The sequence below is a fragment of the Anabrus simplex genome, chromosome 1 (assembly GCF_040414725.1).
Source record: "Anabrus simplex isolate iqAnaSimp1 chromosome 1, ASM4041472v1, whole genome shotgun sequence".
Taxonomy (NCBI): domain Eukaryota; kingdom Metazoa; phylum Arthropoda; class Insecta; order Orthoptera; family Tettigoniidae; genus Anabrus; species Anabrus simplex.
This window is the reverse complement of record NC_090265.1, coordinates 703378946-703398978: the sequence shown is the minus strand read 5'-3', so window position 1 is coordinate 703398978 and position 20033 is coordinate 703378946. Positions and strand designations below refer to the sequence as shown.

General features: G+C 40.8%; 1 protein-coding gene and 1 long non-coding RNA gene across 2 annotated transcripts in view; both read left to right on the top strand.

Annotated features, from left to right (window-relative positions):
* Positions 1 to 20033, top strand: part of LOC136857363 (serine/threonine-protein kinase PLK1-like) — a 692893-nt gene that overhangs the window by 98626 nt on the left and 574234 nt on the right. The gene's annotated exons all lie outside the window — the stretch shown is intronic.
* Positions 5065 to 18165, top strand: LOC137500491 (uncharacterized). The gene is made up of 3 exons (XR_011018057.1): positions 5065 to 5947; positions 6039 to 6177; positions 15066 to 18165. It is a non-coding gene; the product is annotated as an uncharacterized lncRNA (long non-coding RNA).

Genomic DNA, 20033 nt, shown 5'->3' with positions numbered 1-20033 from the left:
TGGAATCGCTTGCAACATCGTAATTTGCAACCAAAGTGTCATCAACCTGAACTCATTCACCACCTCATCTGTAGTTTCATTCTCTTCCTCGCATAACATGATAGGAAACCTTCCAAGAAAAACACGAATGGAAGAAAACCGTGCATCTTTAATTTTGTCTAACCTAGCAACTTGAGCATGCTTTAACACATCATCTTTGAGTGGAAACTTGTTGATGATGTAGTCTCAGACAGTGCAAAAGTAGTTTCTCACTGATGAAAAGAAAAGGGATGTATCTGTATCCTGGAGATCATTCGCAATGTTGGAAGTCTGAATGCCAATAACTAACTTATCACGTAAATCGTTGCGTCGACCATGTGCAATATTAGTATCACACCCACATACCGTGCAAAAGGCAAATTTTTCTACCTTTCTTCATTTCAGTATGCACGTAAAATCAACAGAATATTATTCTTTAAAGGTCTGGAAGTACCGTTTCTTGCTGGATTTATTCACGATAATCTACAATAGGAATATAGCGTATTAATATGTCTGAGAACAAAATGAAACATCGAAAGGAACTTGGACCACTGAACGTCACATAAAATTATAACAAAGACTCAAGGCAGTCAAACACTTCATTAAACATGTCAAAGCACACAAAGTCTTAAACAATTAAATGAACACGACACCAACCACGCGAACAAGGAATATGCATATGGTAAAAAACGTACACACACACAGAACTAATATTATTATTATTTATAACTTAATGGGCTTCCCTAACAGCGGTATACCCAGTCACTGGAACGAATGTAATTATAGTAGACCAACGAATATAGAAAACTAAAGCACGAAGTTATAACACAAAAACTCGAACACTTCTGTCGACACCTACGATTCACACGGGAGAACTGTTATGCCGGGCCCTGGCTTTAAATTCAGTTCCAATAACCGCAATAACGACACAAACATCGAAACATGACAGGGTTAAAAATACCAATCACATCAAAGAATGCGTTATCGACTATACTATCGTGGACTTGCCTTCAACCAAGACAGAGCGTGCTTTGACCCACGCAAATAATCAATTGTACAGAAGTGGAGCGATTATCGAATGTTGTTTCAAATGTTCGTCCGTAAAGTCGTAAAATGACACCGTCCATCCGTAAAACCGTAAAATGCTGCAATTTCCGTGAATTTTATGGATAAACCATAAAAGTTGGCAGGTATGATACTGTCTATCAGTGACAAACGCACTAAATCTAATTAGTCATAATTAAGGTATAGGATTTTGATAAATACTTTTTGAATCATGTTTTCTCAAAATATGTACGAATAATATGTATTAAAGGGGTGATCAAAAAACTTCCGTCCGACGGCTGTACAGTCTTAAATCAGGATGCCAATCAGGCAAAATAGCCGTGAGCATTGAGGCAGTCATCCCATCAACGCACCAGGCTGAAGATCGCTGTTTGGTAAAACACCATGTGCTGTTGCATGAAGATGTCCGTAACCGCCAACTGCACATCCTTGTCAACCTTTTAAGGCATTTTTGAAGGGACAAAAGGCATGATAATCGCATGGGGAGCGATCAGGACTATAGGGCGGGTGCTCGAGTGACTCTGCTTGAGTTGGTGTACCTTCTGCGTGACAACCATAGCCGTATGGGATGAGCGTTATCATGAAACAGCAGGACCCCTTGGCGCAGTTTTCCTAGAAGTTTCGCCTTAATTGCCTGATGTAAATTCTTCAGTGTTGCGCAGTACTGTTCCTCAGTGACGCAGACACTAGGTTCCTTGAAATCAATCAGCAATGGGCCCCAGTAATCAAAGAACCTTTCATGCCAACGGTTGGCTCTTTAACTTCTTGGGACGAGGGAACGATGCAGGACACCACCTTTCATCACCTGCAACAATGTGCTCCAGGAACATGTTGTCTTTCATATTGAAACACATCAGGTGTTGCTGGCAAACAGCCATCCAGTGTGCTTTCTGTTCAGCATTCATCACCCAGGGTATCCATTGGCTGCAGACCTTACATAGCGTAACTCCTGCCAGAAAGTGTGTTGCACGCTTCCAAAGCTGGTGTCGATATCCATTGCTAGCGCATAAATGGTTATGCACCAGTCCGCCCTGATCGCCTCATCCACTGCAAGCTTGTTGTTAATAAATAATTGTTTAAGAATGTAATGGGATGTAAGTTACTATAGTATACACTAAGCCATGAGTTATTTATTCATAAACGCCCAAAATAGCGTGATTTTACATTTTCTAGATTAATCATGACTCCCTATTTTATTTGAAGGAGCGAGATGGCGAGAGATAGTTCACCTTTCCCACAACAGATGGCAACACAATATACAGTTTGGTACGCTACTCTTGGAATAAAACAAATGTACAATGCTGGCAACATTCGCAATTAATCCAATGATAAAGTTTTATACACAGTAATGAAGACGAGATATTGGCAATACTTCCGTTCGACCCCGACAATCCAGATAAGCATAAGAAGAATCCCTATCCTGTGCACGTAGTTTACATTTCACTCAAAAGATGTCATTAGAAAATCCTCTTTCGACTGGAGCTACAGAAAGTTTCTCACTTGACATTCCGCGTTGAAACAACAGATTCTTTCATTCATTAATGGAGCGTAGAAACATAGCTGATTAAACGCGATCTTTAACGAAAATAATGGAAACTACTATCAGCACAAATGTACATATAACCAAGTATACTACAGTACGCATAGCATTTTGCCTATTTTTCGTGTACAGTATGGTCACACTCTCTTCTACTATTTTTTTCAAGAACGATCAAACCGTATGAGTCGTATATGTTCGACGATATATTGGCATTCCTTACACTATCTAAACTTACTTCTTCTTCTACTTCCACTTCGACCACTTTTCCCACACTTGTGGGTTCGCGGGTGCGAACTGTTCCGCAAATGTGGATTTTCCCCTGTTTTATAATAAGTAATAATGTTACTGGCTTTACGTCCCACCAACTACATTTATGGTTTTCGGAGACGCCGAGGTGCCAGAATTTAGCCCCGCCGGGGTTCTCTTACGTGACAGTAAATCTACCGACACAAGACTGACGTATTTGAGCACCTTCAAATACCACCGGACTGAGCCAGGATCGAACCTGCCAAGTTGGTGTCAGTAGGCCAGCGCCTCAACCGTTTGATTCACTCAGCCCGGCTGGCCCTGTTTTATGACCGGATGTCCTTTCTGGCGCTAATCTGATGCGGAGGTATGTAATCAATATTGCGCGTTTCTATGGTGGTTGGTATTGAGGTGTGTTGTCTGAATATGAAGAGGAAAGTGTTGGGACAAACACAAACACCCAGTTCCCCAGCCAGAAGAATTAAATTCCCGACTTGGCCGAGAATCGAATCTGGGACCCTCTGCAGTGAAGGCCTCAATGCTGACCATCCAGCTAAGTAGTCGGACTTCTTACACGTCAATAAATAATTATTTGAAAATGTACTGTGGTATACACTTTGGTATGAGTTATTTAGCCTATATTTTAAAGCCAAAACTAGTGTTATTTTCTATTTGCCTTAATTCGATTTAAAACAACGGTATATTATTGTATCCACTGTACCGTAAAACCGAAAGATTATGGCAATATGTTAATTCATAACTACGAACGCATTTAAGAAACAGGTGAGGATTTGTCAGAGTATTTCTTAATTATTTCAGACAGAATAAAACTACGCCGTTTCTACTTGCCGAGTGGTATGTTCAGTATTCTGTATAGCGACTGTTTGTTCGTGCTTAGTTGAGGTTAGTTAACCCGAACCGTGTTGTTTATTTGCTCCTAACCTACTGGATCTATACTAGGCCCTACATCCTTCATAGATTATGAGTGCATACAGGAAGTGAACAGGTAAGTATTGCTCAATAACATGTTGTTTATTTCATTTCATTGTTTCGTTACGTTGCAAGTTGCCAGAACTATGGCACAAAAACGTACCTAACAAACAGACCGCAACCACCGCGCTCAGAGCACCGACTGAACTGAATGCAGGAAGAGGCTAGAATGGGCAGCCTATTAAAAAGAAAGCGGCTTCTGTACGTCACGTGATTATCTGAGGCATGGTATTGGCTAGAAATGAACGAGAGTCGATGTGACGAGCTAGCTCTTTCTTGGAGTCGCTGTTGATAAAAGAGTCGGCTCGTGTTAGCTCTCAGGGAGCAAGGAGGGAGCTAGCTCATACAAGAGTCGACTCGTAAATGAACGACTAGCTCTCAAGGAGCAAGGAGGGAGCTAGCTCTTAAGAGCCCCATACACGCGCAGACTTAGTCGGAGGTAAGTCTGCACAAACCAGTCTCTTCAGACATGTCTCTGTGTGTATGGCCGATAAGTCTGCCGACAAAAAGTCTGCAGGCAAGTCTTCGACATTCTGGCTGTGCTTGAATTCATCCGGAGACTTTGCGACGAAAGCGCCATCTCAGAGTTGCGGCAATAAATGTAAACGTGGTAACCTACAAATATGAAAACTGAAATCTCTTTTTGCGCGTCTTCTTCGTGCAGAGCGCTACATTATGTCCAAATAACAACTCATCTTCTATACCGACTATCTAATTAATTTCAATCCATATATATTTTTCAACCATCCGAAGCGCAAAACCGTAAACAGAAAACAGCTGAGCGCGTCGTATTCAACTTCCTCGGTAAATAATCATTTAGTCTGAGCGTGTGTGTGCAACTGCATACTTCCGTCTTACCTCCCGGAGGCAAGTCTGTGCAGGTAAGTATTCCAGAAGTCTGTGCGTGTATGGGGCCCTTTACAAGAGTCGACTCTCATTGAGAGTGCTAGCTCTGAGCTAGCTCTCTCCAATGAGTCGTTCAAAAGAGTCAGTTCGTTCATGAACGACCCATCACTACCACAGACTGCGAGAATGCGTTGTGATCGTTGCCTACGTTATAATACAAGGCCTGGAAATTATTATTATTAGAAAAGCGCACGAATGTGCATTACAAAGATCATTGACCGTTTTAGTCTTTGCTATAATCGCATAGAGATTTGTTGTTGTTTTTACATCTTGTGATGTGATACATGTCACAGAACTAATCACACAGTGAACATTCACATTTTTCATTTGGGTCGTGATAAGACATATTTTTACATATTTTATGGTGGTACCCGTGTACTGCTAGTTTTATTATCACATGTCTTAGCTTCTGGTTGGCGTTCGTCCAATTTCGATCCAACATGGCATCTGTGCTGTAGAACTCTAGCGGAATTTCTTCTCTCTTCTTCCGCCTCTCCGCTAGGTGTGCTTCTACATTCATTGTGGATGGCAGTGGTAGTTTTATCCTCAGTTCTTCAATAAGAAAGGGTTCCCGTGCTAGTTCGTATGTTAGGCGGGAACGCGTGTATTTTGAGATGCCCATTATGGTCTTTAGGAATTTCGCCTTAACTCCTTCTATGGTGGCCAGGTCTCTCTTTGTTAGTCTTTCCCATATCAAGTGGATTCCATAGGTGAGTATTGGACTTGAGTCTAGGGAATGTCGAGGAGCAGCCAATAATCGGCTATGTCCGGGCCTGCTCGAGCCATCTCGGCGTTCAGTACCGCCTACCTAGCTATTGCGCGCCACGTGTGGGGCTAGGAGAAGAAGAAGAAGCTCTGTTTTGTTTGTTGTTGAAGTGCGGCCATAAAGCATTTCCGCGAGGTGCAGCCGTTGCAGCTTTTCGCGAAGCCAGTATTGCTTGGTTTGTGATAGTTTACTGTACGAGTCATTACGCCGAGTTATTTTAAATCATGCTGCTGTGAAGTACAGACTGTAAAAGACAAAACAGTCCCATAAGAAAACTTCTTCGTCCTTGTCAAGGCCTACCGAGAGTGAACAGCAGGCAATTGCTGCAAATTTGTTACTCCAGTGAGAAAAATGTGTTATAGGCCCTCCGTCAGTAGAATAAACTCTTTCTTCCGCTTTCCTCGAGACAAATCAGTGTAAGTAAATTCCAATATTGTGAAATATTAGTGGCGGTGCAGAGATTGCACTCATAGGTTTGACTTTAATTTGGCTTTTTTTATGTTTTAGGTGTGATCAATGGGTTGTCAAATTGAGGAGAAATGATCTTGAGGACATCAAGAAAAGGGACCTACCTGCATACATACAAGATATGTTGAGATCACTTCCAATCCACAGATTTTAGGAATCCTCGGCACTTTAGTCAGGGGTAAGTCATGAATCAATCACTCAGTCTCTTAATCTGCATTTAGGGCAGTCGGCCAGGTGGAACATTCCCTATTGGGTTTTTTTTCTAGCCTTTTCTTAAATGATTGCAAAGAAATTGGAAATTTCTTGAACATCTCCCTTGGTAAGTTATTCCAATCACTAACTCCCCTTCCTATAAATGAATATTTGCCCCAATTTGTCCTCTTGAATAGGGAACATGCATGATCCGGGGTTTTAATTAAAAGTATGCTAATCTGATTCAAAATTTCATGCAGAATTCAAAAATGTGATCAGAATGTACAAATAATAACTCCAAACATGATAAAAATCTACGAAAATGTCACGTCACGCAAGTACGCGATCTCATTGGTCTGACGTCATCGTACAGGTTGACTGAATTAGCAGACGAAATAACACATAGTGTGCTGTGAGAAGCAGGATACACTTCGCGTATTTCTACTTTATTTTAGTGTCTGGTATGGTTAAATTCGAAGTCTATACATTGGATAATAATCTGAGTGGTATATTTTAGACTTAAAATGAATCCTGCGCAGACAGTGAGGCAGAAAACTTATAAATGGTGTAGAGTTCCGATGTGCAATAGCACATCGCATACCATACCAAACAAATTGTTTATAAATGTTCCAAAGACGCTAAAACTAGGGAGAAATGGATTTTGGCGAGCCGGAGAAATGCTGGTGATATATCGGAAAAGTCTACAGTTTATTTTTTGAAGATTTTAACGTAAGATGAATTTGTTTGAATTTTCAAATCACTTTTCCATGTCAGCTTGTTCTAGTGGTAAAACTTTAAATTTTAATGTATGATGCTTTATTTAAACGCTTCAATTACATCTTGGAATATGAAAGTAATAAACAGTGCATTAAATAATGCTGATTATTAACGTATTCTCCAAACCTAACCTATGTTTTGGGTGATCCATGTCAAGATAATAAATCAAAGGGGTTATGAACCATTTTGACAGCTCTAATTCTACCAATATATCTTGGCATGGGACAGTTATGTATGTCTTTATTGAAGAGCTTAATTGGTAAAGAAATTTAGGCTATATCTAAATACTCTATAATGTAACAAAGAATAGGCGTGTACATCATGAAAGGAAACAACGTGAATTTAACAAATGTATAACTCTACACAAAACCAATGCTTGTCTGTTGGGGTCTTATAAGTTAACAATGCTCAATTATAATAATTATCATAATATTAATGAAATAAATAACATAATTGCACACAGGTGAAAATAGTGATGTAGGTGTTTAAAATATTATCCTACTTAGCCTAAGTTTTAGATTATACAAGCCAAGTCAATAAACCGAAGGGTAAAAATACCGCGCGAGTTGGCCGTGCGGTTAGGAGCGCGCAGCTGTGAGCTCGCATCGGGGAGATAGTGGGTTTTGAACCCCACTGCCGGCAGCCCTGAAGATGGTTTTCCGTGCTTTCCCATTTTCACACCAGGCAAATGCTGAGGCTGTACCTAAGGCCACGGCCGCTTTGTTCCCATTCCTAGGCCTTTCCTGTCCCATCGTCGCCATAAGACCTATATGTGACGGTGTGACGTAAAGCAAAAAAAAAAAAAAAAAAAAAAAGAAAAGTCACAGCACCCAAAGACATTCCTGTATTGAGCGACTAAAATGTCACCAGGACACTTTTCTTTCCTGATATGCTCAGCTTGTTAAAAGTCAAATGTAATTAATGTTATTGGCTTCACGCCCCGCTAACCACTTCTACGATTTTTGGGAGACGTCGATATGCAGGAATTTAGTCCTGCAGGAGTTCTTTTACGTGCCAGTAAATCTACCGACACGAGGCTGACGTATTTGAGCACCTTCAACTACCACCGGACTGAACCAGGATCGAACCTGCCAAGTTGGGGTCAGAAGGCCAGCACCTCAACCGTCTGAACCACTCAGCCCGACTTGTGAAAACTAGATGAAGTCATATTTATCTTTATCATGTTTAATTTTTTCCCTCCACAAAGATATTTAATTCTCTTTCAAGGGCCCGGAAGTGGGTAGGCCAGTTGTCCCAACCATAAATTTTTTTGGGGGGGAATGATAGATTATAGCCCTATAGTACTATGATCTTTCTTTCTTTCTTTCCTTCTTTCTTTCTTTCTTAATCAGTTTATCCTTCAGGGTTGGTTTTATCTCGGACTCTGCGAGGGATTTCACCTCTACCACTTCAAGGGCAGTGTCCTGGAACGTGAGACTTTGAGTATGGTGATGAAACTGATGAGGAGGGCCATTACCTCGCCCAGGCGGCCTCACCTGTTATGCTCAACAGGGGCCTTGTTGGAGGATGGGAGGATCGGAAGGGATAGACAAGGAACAGGGAAGGAAACGGCCGTGGCCTTAGGTGCCTGGAGGAGAAGTAGGAAAATACGAAAAACCACTTCGAGGATGGCTGAGGTGGGATTCGAAACCGTTCTACTCAGTTGACCTCCCGAGGCTGAGTAGAGCCTCGGGAGGTCAACTGAGTAGAGCCCGTTCCAGCCCTCGTACTATTTGTTTTCAACTTTCATGGCAGAGCCGGGAATCGAAACCGGGCCTCCGGGAGTGGCACACATTAACCACTACACCACAGAAGCGGACTAGTACTATAATGCTACCTATATGTTTATGTTGGTGCTGAAATCCGATTTCTTACTTTACTAATGCTGAAAGCCCGAAAATGTAATGCTATTCTTTAATACGGGAATCAGTCTAGAAGGAAATGTTGAAAGTGATGTGATATCTATCCAGGTTAGTTGTTATCCTAATACTATGGGTTACAGTACATTGCACGTATATAAAAGACGCCACTTACAAACTTGCTTGTTATCCGCGAATTTCTGCGACCACAAAAGTCACATTTTTCAAGAATGATGACATCTACACATGGTAGATTGTCTGACTGTGCTGTTTTGAACGTTTCTTCTGTCATTTCGAAGTTATTCGCGATCATGAATAATAAACAGTCGGCTTTTAGCAACGGCTGATGCACAACGGCTGGTTGAGCTCCATGCGGTACTGGATCGTGACGTCACAGCGCGCCGCTTACGTCAGAGGCCGTTTCACTCGCCTTGCGGAAAGGCACTATTAAATATTTTTTTAATGGTAGAAAACAAGGCAACATACCACAATGTAATACGTTTACGTACTATTTCATTGGTGTACTTTTCAAAAAAAATATTTTTGAAAATGATGCATGTTCCCAATTCCAGCTTTATCTTCATATTGTGATCTTTCCTACTTTTAAAGACACCAGTCAAACTTATTCGTCTACTAATGTCATGCCATGCCATCTCTCCACTGACAGCTCGGAACATAACTGAGATTCAGTATGGACCCAACATGATTTTTATCACTTGTAACATACCACTTAGTCAAGCAGCTCGTCTCCTTTCTCCGAAATTTTCCCAGCCCAAACTTTGCATTATTTTTGTAACGCTACTCTTTTGTTGGAAATCACCCAGAACAAATCGAGGTGCTTTTCTTTGGATTTTTCCAGTTCTTGAGAATCAAGTTATCCTGGTGAGGGTCCCATATGCTGGATCCATACTCTAGTTTAGGTCTTACCAGAGACTTATATGCCCTCTCCTTTACATCCTTACTACAACCCCTAAATACCCTCATAACCATGTGCAGAGATCTGTACCCTTTAGTTACAATCATATTTATGTGTTTATCTCAATGAAGATCTTTCCTTATATTAACACCTAGATACTTACAATGATCCCCAAAAGGATCTTTCACCCTATCAACGCAGTAATTAAAGCTGAGAGGACTTTTCCTATTTGTGAAACTGACAGCCTGACTTTTAACCCCGTTTATCATCGTACCATTGCCTACTGTCCATCTTACAACATTATCGAGGTCATTTTGCAGTTGCTCACAATCTTGTAACTTATTGATTACTCTGTACAGAATAACATCATCAGCAAACAGCCTTATCTTTGATTCCACTTCTTTACACATATCATTTATATATATAAGAAAATATAAAGGTCCAATAATACTGCCCTGAGGAATTCCCCTCTTGATTTTTACAGGGTCAGAAAAAGCTTTGCCTACTCTAATTCTCTGAGTTCTATTTTCTAGAAATATAGCCACCCATTCTTGTTTTCTTCATGGGGCCTCTAAATATTAGTTCCTAATTAGTGTCGACCTCTAAGATCTTTTGCTACCATGTTTTTCCTTCATTCCCACCTAGATATACCTGCTCCCTTCACAAAGCAGCAGGTTGTTCTTATTGGGTCTTCTTGGATTTGTCCTCTCACTTCACCTGGTAGTCCTAGAGTAGAGAGTCTGATTCTACCCAACGCCTCACATTCGAAAAGTATGTGTTCAGCTGATTCCTCTGCTTCATTGCATTTCCTACATATGTTGTCTCTTATTACTCCAATTCTATGTAGGTTTTTTTTTTTCTTTTCAGATGGCAGTATCCTGTCAACAGTCCTACTACCCATCTTATATTTCCTCTGTTGAGTTTCAACAACTCTTTAGTATGCTTCTTGTTTAGTCCTTTTTCAGTTCCTTTGCAAGCCTGCATCCTGGAGTAGTTTTCCAGTTTTCCATCTGTTTCTTTTGTATGCATTTTCCTATGTAGTGTCGGGCTTGTCCATAGGAAATCCCGCATACAGGTTCCGGGCCTACAAAATGTGTTTCTGCCACTTTCCTGGCCAGTTTATCTGCCTTTTCATTTCCTTCTATACATTTATGCCTGGTACTCATGTTATTTTGACAATGTTGTACTTTGAGAGCTTCAGAAGAAATGAGTGGCAATACCAGACAATTCTGGATATTATCCGGACTGCCTCTAGTGCCTTAATGGCCGCTTGGCTGTCCGTTAAAATGAAAATGTTCTTATTCCTATAGTTCATTTTCAGATGTTCTTCAAGACATGTGATTTATATGGGTTGATTTCAGAATCTTCTGGAGCCTTGCTGTTTCATTGTGTGCTTCCACTTTCTCACAGAACGGTCTCCAAGATTTTCTTTTTGCTTTCCATATCTCTAGGTTATACTCAGTGAGTTTCCTATGATATACGTCCCACATACCATTTCTAGATGATATTCTATACAACATCCTAACCTCTTTTTTCATTTTGGCTAGTTTGTTGTTCCACCACCTTACTTTTTGGTGTGTTTCTTTTCTTTGAGAGGACAGTTGTCATGGAATGAGTCTATTATGGCCTCTTCTAATACTTTCAGTGCCCATCCAATTCTTTCTGTCCTCTCACATTAGTTTGAATTTCTTGTACAGCCTTCCCTAGAACTTCTCTGTATCTATCCTAGTTAGTTCTTTTTTTACTCTGTACATGTCAATCCCACATAGTCTCGCATCTATTGCAAATTGGATGTGCTGGTGGTCTGCCAATCATGGTTTCTCCAGTACCTTCCAGTCTTTAATAAAGTTTGCAATATGCGTAGTGCTGAGTGTAATGTCTATTACCTCCCGACGATTTTTATTTATAAACGTAGGCTTGTTTCTTGGTTTTAGTGTCGTCAAGAGTTCCAATAATAAACTCTAGTAAAGACTCACCTCTTGCATTGTTGCCCCATGCCGTGTGATGTGAATTTGCATCTGCTCGAAGGACTAAGTGTTCGCCTTTTCTCTTTGCGTTGCAAATTAGGTTCTCAACTTCTTCTGGTGGGGACAGATTAGTTGAGTCATATGGGAGGTATGCAGAGCCTATGGTTATATCTCTGGGAGCTTCCCAATTTCCAAGTTTTATCTTTTATCTTGGCTGCCAATAAGTCCTTGGAACAATGTTCCTGCATCAGAAGGCATTGTAGTCTTCTGCTCACAAGTAAACATGTTCTAGGCATATTCGATGTAGTATCGTACATTAACTTACCTCCAGATTCCATGAGTCCTGCTATTCTGCCCTTAACTACCCGTTGCTTGTGTATAAAAGCCACATCGATAGCCTCGGACTTGAACTTCCTGACGAAATTGGCAACAGCTGACTTTTTATGTTGTAGGTTGGCCTGTAGAACTTTCAGTACCATCCTTGCCAACGCTAGGTTTTGTTTTTCCCTTGATTACTTGAAAGTTGATCTGCCCAAGTCCAAGCTTGGCCTTAAGGCCTCTTTTCTTGAGCTCTTCAAAAGCTCTTTCATTAAGGGCCAAAACAGTTATCCTTCCTGTGTCATCAGTAGTTGTTGCATTCAGCACTCTCCACTCTTTCGTCGGAAATTTGGTGTCATGCTCATGTATCCTGAAAGGCACATCATCAACCTTCATCTTGTCATATGGAGGAGGAAACTTGGCGATGACCTTTGTAGTATTCAACACCTTCTTGACTTCTGCCACCTCCAAATTCTCCCCTTTCCAAGGGTAGCAATTGGCCACTGTCTGTTCCAGCCAGCTTTTAGTTTCTGGATTTACACAGATCAGTACCACTGCTCCACTTTCCAGCCTCGGAGATTCGAGGAAGCCTGAAAGGCATCCATCTGACAGCGGTTTCATTTGCGCTATCAGAGCAAATGTTCCTTCACGTCATCCTCCTTCAGTTTCCCATCTGGAAAGGTTTTAGGTATTATTGCTACCTTGATTGAAGTTAGTCTTTCCGAAAAGGACATGACCGTCTCTTCTTTCTGGTTTTTGGCGGACGGTTTTGTAGCCGAACTTGATGGCATACTATCCCCTGGCCTCAGCCTATTGGGCATTGTCGGAGGGATAGCCTCTCGCCGATCCCTGTTCCTTGGCTTCTTCTCCGTCCAAGTTCCAGTCGCTATTTTGGCCTCCTTCCTCGCTCCCTTCCTTTCCTTGTAATATGCACTGTTGCGAGGTGGTCTGTCGATATGAAATCTGTTGATTTTCGAGGCAGAAATCTTCAGTTCTGTTTCTATGGACGTTCTGCTTTGCTTGTAGTAGCAGTCTGCTCTACTGGAGCTTCTGTTGCCATTTCTTGTTTTGAGTCAGCGACAGCCTGTCCAATTAGGACTTCTGTCTCCATTTCTTCATCTTGGGCTTGCTCCTGGATATGCTCTATTGGAGCTTCCATGGCTTCCCTTGATATCGAAATTTTTGAAATTGGCTCTTTTTAAGCAAACATATTTCAGTCAATCATAGGTTTTTTGGCCCTTCTAGGGTCCTGAGCGTCGTTCTTACCATCCGTGGTGAGCCATACATTGTCCTCCCACAACTTAGGCTCTCCGTAGCAGAGACCACGCCCCTCAGTCGTCCATCCAGCGGTCCACCCCTGGCCCGAACCTAGCCAGGTTTGTTCCCCCTTCAGTAGGCCTACTCACGTGGTCTCCACTTGGCATTATCATGACTGAGTTCGGGCCAGGCTACGTAGAGCAAAGTGATGTGTTGGTTCCAGCGCCCCGCAGTGAGCCTTCACCTCAGTCACCAGCCCCACTTCACCTGAACCACCGTATCACCCAGGTGGAGGAACCAAGGATGCCTCTCTAGCATGTGTGGGCGAGGCCTCCACTCCAAGCCTTGACTTGGGCTTGTAACAAAAGCCACCCATTCAGTCACTCTTTTTTTCTAGTCCAATTGCACTCATTTTTTCCAGTAGTCTCCCATGATCTACCATATCAAATGCTTTACATAGGTCAATCGCAATAAAGTCCATTTGACCTCCTGAATCCAGGATATCTGCTATATCTTGTTGGAATCCTACAAGTTGAGCTTCAGTAGAATAACATTTCCTAAACTCAAACTGCCTTCTATGAAACCAGTTATTAATTTTGCAAACATGTCTAATATAATCAGAAAGAATGCTTTCCCAAAGCGTACATGCAATGCATGTCAAACTGACTGGCCTGTAATTTTATGCTTTATGAAGTTAAATAGTTCTTGTGTATAAAACTTAACTTCCCTTTATTGCTTGAAATAGAGAAAATGAATATTACATACATAGCTACAGGCAGTTATGCCCTTCAGCGTTCAGTCTGCAAGCCTCTGTGAGTTAAATAATAATAACTTAGTATTTTATTGCAGTCAATGGTCATAAGATTAAATTACAGTTCATAAATCCCTTAAGTTACACTAGAAAAACATGAGCATAATTTGAACATGAATATTTTGCACATTACAGCATAGTATCTTGCAATTTATTATTATTATTATATAATAAAGGCACCAAACAACATTTCACTACTCACAACGGGGAGTAAATATTAGTTGCAGCAGAAACATGTCAGCAATTATTTTCTCTGAGGACAGATAAGTGTGCGATACCTATCACAAGCTCCACCGCATGGAGCACAGATACACTGAGGACTTGGCCCGTGGTAACTGAACGCTGAAAATTGCCTTCACTCTGTCATTCCGACAATATTTTGCTTTTCACTACCTTTAGAGAGGGTTGTTCCTAGGCATTTCCTTCCTGCTTTTACTGCCGCGTCACTGTATGCCACCCATTCTTTCTCTATTGTATGCCTGTATCCTGGACTCCGTTACTTCCATAGGTCCGAGGCTTACTTGAAATGTCCCAAGGTAGGTCGATTCTGTGAAGCAGGATGCTACCTTACTTATAGTCCTAGTGACGACCTCTCCCCTGACGGGTCCTAGCCACCTGAGCACAAAGCAGGCCATGACTTGGAATATGTTAGGGTATCTCGAGTCTGAGGACCATGTTATAGGCAACTCAGCCGTTGCCTGTGGTTCTCGAACTAGGCGGTGACTGCAGTAACCCACACCATGGACCACAAAAAATAATAATATAATAATAATACATCTTGGGCTGTTACACAACTACTATGAAATTGATTGGTATTTCATAACAGTTCATCATATTCTTGTAATTTATATGCTGTATTATTATAGCCTACCAGTTTTGCATTTCATAGTACTATAGCATGGGCTTATTCAAAAAGCAATGTGTATAATTAATATGAATATTAACTTTGTTTCAATAAACTTTTTTTAGGCTAAAACCCAATTCTGTGCCAACACAGAATCTTCCCAGCAGCAGCATGAAGGGCGCTTTGGGATCAAGAAAAAGAGGGAGTCCACACAAGAGGGAGAGAGAAGTAGAAGAAGAAGAAAAAATGGAACATCTCCACCAGTACTGCTCAGGTGCAGCCAACAATTGTACTGAAGTAGGGCCTATAACACATTTTTCTTAGTGGAGTAACAAATTTGCAGCAATTGCCTGTAGGCCAGTAGGCCTTGACAAGGAAGAAGAAGTTTTCTTATGGGACTTTTTTTGTGGAAAATAATCGTCACTGTGTTGGTGTGCTGATCATCGCTTTTGTGCTATGGGCATGTATAGTTGGGATTATTGTTTGGAGCTGTTTCTCAATTATATCTACATGTTTTGGTGATTCTATTGTTGCGAGAATGCTTTCAAATTTTTCTCGGAGCTTGGCCTTGTGCTCTTCTATGTCCTCACTTAGCCTTCTTTTCATGGGATTATGCAATTCCTTCAGAATAATGTCCTTTTCTTCGTTTGAAGGTGCTTCCTGAATGACTAAATTTGTATTTGATTCTAAATGGTGTTCATTAGCACCACCAATATATTTAGCCGCTAGGTGTATATGTTTGCACATATTAAATTTAATGGAAGAGTCGTGGCATGTACAAACGTATGAATGAATGCAGGTATTGCACTCTGTACACTTCAGGTCACAGCCGCAATTCATTTCACCCGTTCTTCTGACCTCGTACAGTTCACTTTTCTTCGTGGATGGAACAGTCCATACATCCTCACTGCAAATAATTTCTCCTGGTTGTAACGATAATGAATTGGCATGCCTTAGTCTTATTTGTGAGAGTTTATTTGTAAGTTTGCCTTTATTCATGTAAATAAGGCGGTCATAAAGTTTATCTCTCACAAATCGCATGAGGATATGGATTGCGATGTCCAGTCTCTTAGGCTTCTTACCCTCCATGTATATGTGTTTAATTACTCCATGCATGCGCTCTAGATGCATGTTAGTGTTGAGGCCGGCATTGAGACGTTTACAATAAGCCCAGCTACTTGCAGAGTGTTCATAATTGGCCTCGAAATAAATACCAAAATCTCTTGTGTCAGGGTCACTTTTTAATTTATTTATTTCTTGATAGAGCATTCTCGAAAAAAGCAGCCTCGTCTCTTTCCTCCAACAATACTCTGAGCTCCTTGTACACCTCCACCTGTTTCTCTCGGCCTTTAACTTTAGAAAGGTTTTTCCTCCAAGCACGGTCAACATGCCACGAACAGAACAGGCAGAATTTGGCAGGCATCATTACGCATAGCCAGGCACTGTAAAATGTTTCTGCCATGTCTGACATGAACACTTTTGCTGTAGTGTCACTTGCAGAGCCTCTTTAATAACTCTGTAAAACACTTCCATCACAAATGCATCCGTCCTATTTGATAGCATGAACGCGCATGGAAATCCTTGGAACTTGCCATCTACGACTAGGGGGGTAGTTAGTTCAAATTCGTACTTATTTAAACCGTGTGTGCTGTCAATACAAGTGAACTTGTCGCCGTATCGTAGTAACGTTTCTTGCTGCGCCTCATTCATTATAATTAGAACGAAGTCCTCTGGTTTTAATTGAGGGTACAGCATAGAAGACATGTCTTGACCCTTGTAAAAGCGTACTATTCCTCCACGTTTGTCCATTTCACGAATCCATGCTTCGACACTCGTACAATCATTCTCATGCCGCACAGCTTCAGATTTTAAATTGTACTCTTGCTCAATGTTAAATAGATCTTTTCTGGTCAGAAAATGAATGCGTTCAATGTCAGTTTCACCAATAGAATCTCTAACCTCATCAAGGATTCTATCGAAAGGAATTTTCATCGCAATCTTCCTCGCTAAGTCATTTCTTTCCGACAGCGATAATCTCATGCGACCTAACTCTTCTTGGTGGCCTACATGTGTTGCACAAAATGAAACATGCACTTCTCCAGACTGAAAAGTAACATCAATATTTGCTGGACAATGACCACTTATCTTGTTGCTTCCAAGTACTTTCTGGTGATGCTCATGATTACCCCTTGAGTTAAAGGTCCCATCCCTGTGACACCTGTATTTCATTTTAGAGGAACCATCTTTACATTCGTACTTGGAGCGACATACAACAAATTCACACACTTGCTAATTTTCTTTTTCACGTTTCCACTTAAGGAAATCCTCTTCATTCGCAAATTTTAAACTTTCGTTTGCGATACGAATCTCATGAAAATTAATAAAATGTGCCACCATATCGGATTTTGTAGCACATTCTTCTACACAAAGTGGACATTTTACTTGAGGTTGTTCACACTGCGCAGTCTTATGTTGTGAATTTTTATGTCGTTCTAAATTGTATTTTGTGTGAGAGGTAAAACTACACAAATCGCACGAAAATTTAGGATTTTTGTTAGTGTGCTTTGTTCTTACGTGATGATTTAAAGTTTTCCTATAATTGAAAAATTTATTACACTCACTACATACGAAATTGTCCATTGTGCAAGCATAAAAAGTTCACTGCAATGTGCAATAAAGCAGTTAATTCACATAACTAATTCACTATTTCATGAAGTGGACCCCCAAAACACTGCAGAAGTCTATTAAAGCCGATTATGGCTGCTCCTAGACACAAGTCCGGTATGTTTATTTTGATGATGAGGATGATGCTTGTTGTTTAAAGAGGCGTCACATCGAAAGTCATCGGCCCTGTTTATATTGTGTATTTTAAGGAGTGCTCTTGCAGTTGGTATTTTGGGGTTCATGTTAATCAATTGCAGTGTCTGCTGTTCATTTAACAAGAACTGTGGATTTTTGAGTATTTATTTGAGATTCTTTTGGATGGTATTAGTGCAGTCTTTCTTGACAATATTGAATTTATCATCTCTGAAAAAATGCTGTCTTCAGTTTTACCCACAATTACTGTACAGTAGTATTGCCTTATTGTAAGTTGTCCTTGATTTTTTGTTTTAGGTGGTTAAATTGTTTGTTAGCTACTGATTAGTTATTAATTTCCTGTTTTTTGTGAAAATGAAGAAATTTATGTTTATATATTATTTGATGAAAAATTTAAAATAAAATATATAAAACAAAAAATATTCTTCTTCTTCTCCTCTTACTGCTTTTCCCATATATGTGGATTCGGGGGTGTGACATGTCTCGCTTCATGGCGCCAACTCTGTGGAGGGATGTAATCACCAGCCCTCAGATTTTAGGGAAAGACGTATTTTGTTCTTGAAGAAATGACTAAAAATGAAGTTGTATATACACGTTTCATGTATTTATTAAGTTAGAAACTGTAGTCCTATTGTGCTTAAAAATGTCTGAATTGACGTTAAAACCTATATAATTCTTATTTTTATCCCTAAATCGGTTAAAAATGCCTTTCAGTATATTTCGAGAAAATAAAATATTTGCTGGCTTATGTTCAGTCTTTACGAAAATTTTAAAATCGGGAAGCTATAAACCACTCTCTCCGAAATGCCTTAAGAACCTCCTGCAGTGAACACTCCCGTAGTTTGTCACAAGGCAGAAGATGACACAGTATCCGTTGACTTCTGGGGAAAAGAACTGCATTTCATTCTGTGAGAATATTTTGGTGTTCCCGTTTGTTCAGTGTATGAATTATGCTGAAAGTGTCAGGTTACAACTCGTCTTTAATTAAAAAGTGGTTACAGGAGTTGCTCCTGTGATGTTTGCAGCAAAGAGGTGAATAAAGTTGTTTATTTCCCCGTAACGAGTTATTAACTGCAGTTAAGAATTGTTTAATTCTTGTGCGTTATTCTGTTTGCAGTAATAACCAGCAATTTTCATCCTGTTAGGGTGTTGTAGGAATTTAAAAAATCACACAAAGAAGTAGTATAGTAGTAGCCTATATTAATTAACTTATTAACGGGCGAGTTGGCCATGCGGTTAAGAGCGCGCAGCTGTGAGCTCGCATCCGGGAGATAGTGGGTTTGAACCCCACTGTCAGCAGCCGTGAAGATGGTTTTCCGTAGTTTCCCATTTTCACATCAGTCAATCGGCAGCTCCGCCAACTCGGCACTTTGAACGAACCAGCTCAAAGGTGGTGTTAATGCAGACATAATGAAGCTGAGGAGAGTCTGATGTCCTTATATACCTACGCGGGGTATTAATACTCTTTAAATTATGCAAGAAAGCTTTCTAGAAGCGACCTTTTAACTCTGCCCAATTTCCCCTACCTTATAGTACAACTGAAATCCGTCTGCGAGCAAGGCTAACGTTAGCGCAGCCCGTCGCCAGCCGGGCCAACGTCAGCGGTGCCCGCAGTAGCGAGCCCGGCCCCCGTCGCCAACGGTGCCAATTTAATATATATAAAACAATTGTTGAGGAATGTAAAAATAGGTTTGTACCTTTAAAGGTAGTAAGGAGTGGTAAAGATCCACTATATTATCCGCTGGCTGGCTCGACTGCTGGTACGGATCTCCCAAACATACGCTCTCCAGATAGTCACATGCAGTGTTGTGTTTTGTTATAGTTGGAGACCTTTGTCTATCCTGATTGTTTTTAAATCTTTGGTTCTCAACAAACAAGTTCATCTATTTCTTCGGTTGAGTGGTTTATTTTGTGTGTGCTTCCATATACAGTATACTCATTTCAAGACTCATGCCGCCTATAAGACGCGGGCGGAGCAACTTTGGTCAAAGAACTCCACATGCTACAAGCCAAGCTAATTTTCAGTTTAATCGAACTGCACAACAACGTGAAGAGTGAAATGAAACTGAAAGGATTGGGATATTACAAACCCGTGCAGCGCGTCGTTCAGCTAATAATCTTGCAAGTTTGAATCGAGCTGCTTTCAGTTACGATGTTTCGATTGACTACAGTGCCTACCAGTGCGTTGCTATTGTATCTATGAACTCAGTGTGCCAATATTGTAAGGCAATGAAATGCAAAAATGAAGCCGCTGGATTGTGTTGCGCAAATGGCAA